Raw genomic sequence first — 7,622 nt, 5'->3', positions numbered from 1 at the left:
ACTATCATGCACGAAGATTTTAACCCCACAATGCCCGAATGCCATTCCACATCAAATTAAAACAGCTTATTCACATTTATTTACGGCTATAGGGGGTATATTGGTACAAAGAAAACAATGAAACAATAATTGTCAACACATTAATTAGTAAGGTAATTATTTACTTAGTAATTGATTTGCTGAACTATCCACAACTGAAAACTCCCTCAGGTATATCAAAAACACTTGTATGGGCCCTGCATAGGGTTTCCAGTGCTTAAATCAGAGTTCTAGGTGCCAAAATCAGCGTATCAAAAATTATACATTGGGCGTTGTGGGGTTAAAATATGCAAATGCCACGTAACTGGAGAGAACCAAGGTAATGTTTGCCGTCGCTTGGAGATACTCAGATTTATTGCATTCCGCGTAATTACATAATTAGTCTTAATTATTTAATCAACTTCTCAAATATTATAGTTAGGTGAAAAGTGGCAATGAGAAGATTGTAGAGCAACATGGAAGACTCCCGATACAGCTTTCTGTAGATCAATGCCATCTACATAAAAGTGTGTTTTTTTTTCCGAGCGTAAAAGAAGCCCGCGAATACACGCAAAGTGCCTCGAGCGGCCAGTCGAGCGGCAATGAGTGGGGGCTGGCTTTGAGCGTATCGAAATTGTAGATGAAGTAGTTATTGCGTTATTCTCGTTCCCTTGTAGCCCACCAACTAATAATAAGGTAGTAGAAGCATCATGTCAAGGTGTACACGACAGTGTACAGGAGGCCAGCAGAAAAAGCTCTAAGATGACAGCTTGACAAGGATGCAGGCCACTGCATTGGCACCTTTGCAGCAACAGGAAAGCAAAGGCGGCGCGAAGAAACGTCTTGGCGCCGCCTTTGTTCCGACGAGCTCGAAGAGGGACCCTGCTTCGTCCAAGTATGGAACGCGCTCACGGAATGGCACAAGTAACGGACAACTTAATTATTCGAACCGTAGATCACAATCGAAAGCTCGGTAATATCATGCGTAGCTAAGTGAACATGTATACGGGTTTCGTAGAGTGGCAGGGCGGATCGCGCAGCCGGTATAAGGACATCGGGATTAAAAAAAAAACTGTCAGCCATTCCACTAAGGTGGAGACGGAAGACCAGCGAAGCTGTACTATGGTGGGAATTATGTATTTCCAAATATTACTATTAAGATGTGATGGTGTAATTCGCAATTTGAACTATTAAAGAATGAGAAATATATATGATCCGGTGGTTTTCATTTATTTAGTGACTACAGGGACCATCAGCGAAGCTGTTAAGGGCTCAGTTTCCGATGGTTGTGTCCGCGTGTAGGAAAAAGTTGTCCCAGTTTCACCTGAAAGGCGAAGCATCAATTGCGATAGCAAATTTGTAGAGAGCTATACGGAGTAATGATATTAGCTTTATCAGCTGTATAAACTTGGACATGCAGCAGCACCGGCAACACGCAGAACTATTGTCGACGCCGTCGGCGTTTTGCCCGCGTTCGCTCAAAATGCGTGCGGCGTTGGTGACTGTTGCCGGAGCCTCTGATATAAATAGGCACTTGGTGCCGCAGCTAAACGTCGCCTCCCTTCCCTCCTCCTCCCCCCCTACCCCACGGCCTCTCGCGCGTCGGAAGAAGGCACGTTTGCTCTACATATATGGTGATTGTAAGGGAGGAAAGAGACGCTTACTTCTGCAGCCCTTAAGCGAGCACGGCGCAGAACGCGCGTTTGTTCGCCGTGCGTTCACTCCCCGTGAAAGCGCGCGCCCCTCGCGCCCTTTCACTCGCACATACAGCGTTCGGCGCGCGGCGACGATTTCATCTCCATTGACGTCATACGGAACCTCACGGCTACGGCGACGGCGACGCCGACGGCAGAAATCTGCTTTTGAGTGTCCATATAATTGCTATCGCAATAAAACTCATTGGCGTATGCTGTATGTGCGAGCGGGGAGCGAACGCACGGCGGAGAGCAAACGCGACCTATTCCGTCGCGCTAAAGGCCGTCGGGGGAGGGGAGTGAGGGGAGGCGACGTTTAGCTGCGGCACCAAATGCACATTTATATAAAAATGTTACGAGGCGAGATGGTGGGTTAGAATTCCGACGCAGCTCGACGAGTGTCTCATTCTGATCTCGTCGAAAACCTCCGAGCCGCCCCCAGAGGCACCGGCAACAGTCACCAACACCGCGCGCGTTCGGTGCGAACGCGGGCAAAACGCCGACGGCGTCGACAACAGCTGCGCGTTGCTGGTGCTGCTGCATGTCCAAGTTTATACAGCTGATAAAACTACTATCCTTACTCCGGATAGCTCTCTACTAATTTGCTATCGCAACTGATGCTTCGCCTTTCGGGTGAAACTGCGACCATTATTTCTTTTTTCTACACGCGGACACGACCATCGTAGAATGAGCCCCATCTTCGCTGTAATATAGTGGCCATGCTCTTCCGTTTTCCGTACTTCATGATGGCCTAAAATGTGCCGATAGAAGGAACGCATGAATGAGCTAGAGGCTTTCGTTTCACAAGCTGCGTTTGCGCCGTGAAGCCGTGTGGACACCAAATGTCCCAGCAAATACCCTCAAACTTCGTGCCCATTCCCCTTCTATTAATCTGCCTGCGCCAGACTTGAACGTAACGAATTACACGTAATTAATTACTTCTAATCAATTATATTTTTGGTAGTGTTGTAATTGATAGATAACTTTTTTGACTCGGTAACGCTGGCTGTAATTCAATCACTTTTTTAGTAACGGATTACACGTAACCAGTTATACTTTATTCAGGAAACAAGCTGTAACAGGCGACGCATCTTTGAACACTTAAACTTTGCGGGAATTACAGTCTGCATCGACGCGGACGCGTTCAGATGCCGCAATTCAATTATGGTGCAGATACCCTATGTGAGGAGCTAATTAAAAGCATGATTTTTGACCATGGTTTTCTGACCCCCGTAGAGGGTGAGTGTGCCGATCCCAGAGGCAAGTGCAATACCGGGCCAACCTGTGGCGAAGGTGAAGCGAGCAAGCACTCCGCCCCATTCCAAAAATAAGTTTAATATCTTGGGTCCAAATAGGACCCGTATCAGATATTAAGCTGATAAGAACCGATACTACATAAGGAGAAGTTTATTGACGTGTTATCACTTATACACAAATTATCCATGTACACATTGGATTGCACTTACAGCGTTGTACAAATATCGCTTTTGGGGTTTGCATGAAATCTATTTACAATGTTTACATTTTGAGGAATGTACAATACCAGAGACTATTTACTTCCTTAACACTTCTGTTGTGAAATTTTGCGTGTTTTTACATACTTTTCAATTTGCATACATGTCACTAGATTACACTTTTGCTAGGGCGGAAGGAATTACACCATCCCCGCTTTTCTGCATCAGTTTTGTTTTATTTGCTTATACAAACAAAATATTGTTGCAGGAAGAAAGCAGGCCCACGAGTGTAGAAGGATGTATATTTACAAGCGAAGAAATATGGCGTTCAGGCAACGGCCAGAGACTTCGTCTTCCTCTCGTTCGCGTCACCTTCTTCTTTCCCTTCACCGTAACATCACCCTCCCGGTGGGGTTAGCTCCGTCCCGGTGCAGGTTATGGAGCGTCGCTTAATGGGGAGACATAGGGCTTGAGCCTGGCGACGTGAACAACATCGCTGGTGACGTTGGGAGACACTGAAGGCTGACCGACTGGGGCGATCTCGTATGTCACGTCGGACAGTTGTCGTAAGATCTGGTATGGACCAGAATAACGGGAAAGGAGTTTTTCCGACAAGCCGACTCGACGTGAAGGCGTCCAGAGAAGGACAAGGGAACCAGGTGAAAAATGGTGGTCTCGGTGCCGAAGGTCGTAGCGTCGTTTTTGAGAAGCTTGCGAGACTGTGAGGCGATGACGCGCGACCTCTCGGGCCTGGGCGGCTAAGGCAATAGCATCGCGAGCGTAACCAGTGCTGGGTGATTGTACTGCGGAAGGTAGCAACGTGTCGAAGGGCAAGGTGGGGTCGCGGCCATACAAAAGGTAAAATGGGGAGAATCCGGCAGTATCGTGACGGGACGAGTTGTATGCGAAAGTGATGTACGGTAAAGCGACGTCCCAGTCGCGGTGATCGTCGGAAACGTACAGGGCCAGCATTTCGGTTAGTGTGCGGTTGAGTCGTTCGGTGAGGCCGTTCGTTTGAGGGTGGTATGCGGTAGCGAGCTGGTGTTCTGTAGAACAGGAGCGGAGCAGATCATCGACGACCTTCGAGAGAAAGTAGCGGCCGCGATCCGTGAGTAACTGGCGAGGGGCGCCGTGGTGCAGGATGACGTCGTATAGTAGGAAGTCGGCGACATCTGTAGCGCAGCTGGTTGGCATCGCTCGTGTAATGGCATATCTCGTGGCATAATCTGTTGCTACAGCAATCCATTTGTTTCCTTTCATAGAAATAGGAAAGGGGCCAAGGAGGTCGAGGCCCACACGGAAGAAGGGCTCTGTAGGGATAGCAATTGGTTGAAGCAAACCAGCAGGAGGCATAGCAGGCGTCTTGCGGCGCTGACACAGGTCGCAAGAAGTGACATAACGGCGCACAGAGCGATAAATGCCGGGCCAGAAGAAGCGGCGCCGCAGGCGGTCGTAAGTACGAGTGATGCCCAGATGTCCAGCAGTAGGAGCGTCGTGAAGTTGCTGGAGCACGGCCAGTCGAAGGTGCTTTGGAACGACTAGGAGCAGCTCCGGGCCATCAGGACGAACACTACGACGGTATAAAGTTCCATCGCGCAAGGTGAACATCCGCAGAGACGGGTCATTAGGCGAGGAGCTGAGGCGTTCCATAAGTGTTCGAAGAACAGGATCTTGGCGTTGCTCGTCGCCAATATGGAGAAAGCCGGAGAGAGACAGAATACTGATGTCCGAGTCTGCATCGGTATCGTCCGGTTGATCCACGGGATTGCGGGACAGGCAGTCAGCGTCTTTATGCAGGCGCCCTGACTTATACGTAATAGAAAATGTATATTCTTGTAGACGCAATGCCCAACGTGCAAGTCATCCAGTGGGCCCTTCAAAGAGGAGAGCCAGCAGAGGGCGTGATGATCGGTTACGACGCAGAAGCTCCGACCGAAAAGGTACGGCCGAAATTTCGCGACCGCCCATACGAGCGCGAGGCATTCCCTCTCAGTGATGGAGTAATTTCGCTCGGGCGTGGAAAGAAGGCGGCTGGCGTAAGCGATGACACGGTCGTGGCCCTGTTGACGTTGAGCGAGGACAGCGCCGATGCCATAACCACTCGCGTCAGTTCGTACTTCAGTAGGCGCAGAAGGGTCAAAGTGTGACAGAATCGGGGAGGTTGTAAGCCGCTCGATCAGGGTAGAGAAGGCTTGCTCCTGCAGTGGTCCCCAAGAGAAAGAGGCATCTTTCTTAAGAAGGTCAGTGAGAGGGCGAGCGATGTCGGCAAATTGTTTCACAAATCGCCGGAAATAAGAGCATAAGCCCAGAAAACTACGGACATCGTTTGTGGAACAAGGTACAGGAAAATTGCGCACAGCGTGGACTTTCTGTGGATCAGGTTGGATTCCGGCGGCGTTTACGAGATGGCCGAGCATGGTAATTTCACGGCGACCGAAATGGCACTTGGAGGAGTTTAGCTGAAGGCCAGCCCTGCGAAACACAGAGAGTATGGTCGTGAGGCGCCTCAGGTGGCTCTCAAAGTTCGACGAAAACACAATCACATCGTCGAGGTAACAGAGGCATGTAGACCACTTCAAGCCGCGCAGCAGAGAGTCCATCATGCGCTCGAATGTAGCTGGCGCATTGCATAATCCAAAGGGCATGACTTTAAATTGGTACAGACCGTCCGGTGTGACGAAGGCGGTTTTCTCGCGGTCCATCTCGTCGACGCTAATCTGCCAATAGCCGGAGCGGAGGTCAATTGATGAAAAGTATTGGGATCCGTGAAGGCAGTCAAGAGCGTCGTCAATGCGAGGCAGGGGATAAACATCCTTCTTTGTTATCTTGTTGAGGTGACGGTAGTCAACACAGAAGCGCCACGAGTTGTCTTTTTCTTTACTAAGACAACCGGTGATGCCCACGGGCTACTGGAAGGTTCAATGATGTCCTTGTCCATCATCTTGTCAACCTCTTTCTGGATTATGGCCCTTTCTGTTGCGGAGACACGATATGGCCGCCTATGAATGGGGCTGGCGTCACCGGTGTTAATGCGATGCGTGACAACAGATGTCTGACCAAGTGGACGGTCGTCCAAATCAAAGATATCCCGATAAGATGACAGGAGGTGACGAAGAGCTGTTGTTTGCTCGGAAGGAAGGTCAGGGGCGATCATCTTACAAACATCGTCCGCAGGCGTCGAGCACGAAGGAATGGGTGACAAAGGTGCGTTGGTACTCAGGAAGGATTCGGAGGCCAAAGAAGAAATCTCAAATTCATCCAAAGGAGTGATAAGTGCGACGGCAATGCCGTGTGGCAGCACATGCGTCGAAAATCCAAAATTGAGGATGGGCACCCGAGCGCAGTTTTCGAGGATCCGGATTAAGGTGCTCGGTAGGGCAATATTTCGTGACAAAACCACGTCAGTAAGCGGAGACACGACGTACTCGCCATCAGGTACGGGAGGACAGGGCGTCAGGAGGACATTGGTAGCCGCCTGTGGAGACAGCCGTGCAAACTCAGCAGAACATAAGCGGGGTGAAGCACAAGTTGTTGCGTCTGCGTCGGCAGGAAGCGGCAGATCCAGCTGTACAACACCTGCGGAGCAGTCAATTTGGGCAGAGTGTTTCGAAAGGAAGTCGAGGCCGAGAATTAGGTCGTGTGGACAGTGCTCGAGGACGATAAATAAAACAACGCTATAATGGCCCGCAATGGTCACACGTGCTGTGCACATTCCAAGAACAGGTGAAGTACTCCCATCGGCGACTCGCACAGTGCACGGTACGGCGGGAGTCAGAACCTTTTTGAGCCTTCGGCGGAGAGCAGCGCTCATAACTGAAAGCTGCGCTCCTGTGTCAACGAGAGATGTGACAGGAACACCATCAACTTCAATGTCCAGTAGGTTTCCACGTGTAGGCAGGGTCAACAGAGGATTTGTGGGCCGGGTCGGAGTTGCAGCTTCACCTCCGGGAGCTGCACCGCCTAGTTTCCCGAAGGGAAGCGACCGGTTGCAGATGGGGACGAAGAGCGGTGAACGAGAGGCGAACGGGACCGACGGCCTTGCGGAGACGGGGAGCGGCTGGATCTTGGTGGAGCACTGTCGGCGTTGATGTTCCGAGGCGGCGTGTAGGGCGAGAAAGTGCGATTGTCTTGGTACTTGGCGGTAGTGACTCGGAGACGACCACCGAGGAGACGACGACCAGCGATTACGGCAATGACGGGCGATGTGTCCAATACCGGAACAATTAAAACAGATGGGTCTGTCATCCGGTGTGCGCCAGTCAGCGGGGTTGCGGCGGAGTGGCGGGAAGCTTTGCGTCTGGGAGCGAGCGGCCGGAGAAATCTGGTAGGTGTTCGTATGGCGGACCGAGCAGAGAGATGGAATGCCCAAACTCGCTATTTCTTCCCGAACGACCGCTTGTATAAGCGAGATAGCGGGCACACTTTCCCGACAGTCGGAACGAAGTGGAGCCGGAGC

The 7,622-nt window shown here is 50.8% G+C and overlaps 1 pseudogene; it reads right to left on the bottom strand.

The window, feature by feature from the left end:
- Positions 1–2,950: 2,950 nt before the first annotated feature.
- LOC119451120 (U2 spliceosomal RNA) lies at positions 2,951–3,119 on the bottom strand (annotated as a pseudogene).
- Between the last annotated feature and the right edge of the window lie 4,503 nt (positions 3,120–7,622).

The sequence above is a fragment of the Dermacentor silvarum genome, chromosome 4, assembly GCF_013339745.2.
Source record: "Dermacentor silvarum isolate Dsil-2018 chromosome 4, BIME_Dsil_1.4, whole genome shotgun sequence".
NCBI lineage: Eukaryota > Metazoa > Arthropoda > Arachnida > Ixodida > Ixodidae > Dermacentor > Dermacentor silvarum.
The sequence above is the reverse complement of the archived record's forward strand: the minus strand, read 5'-3'. Positions and strand labels throughout refer to the sequence as shown.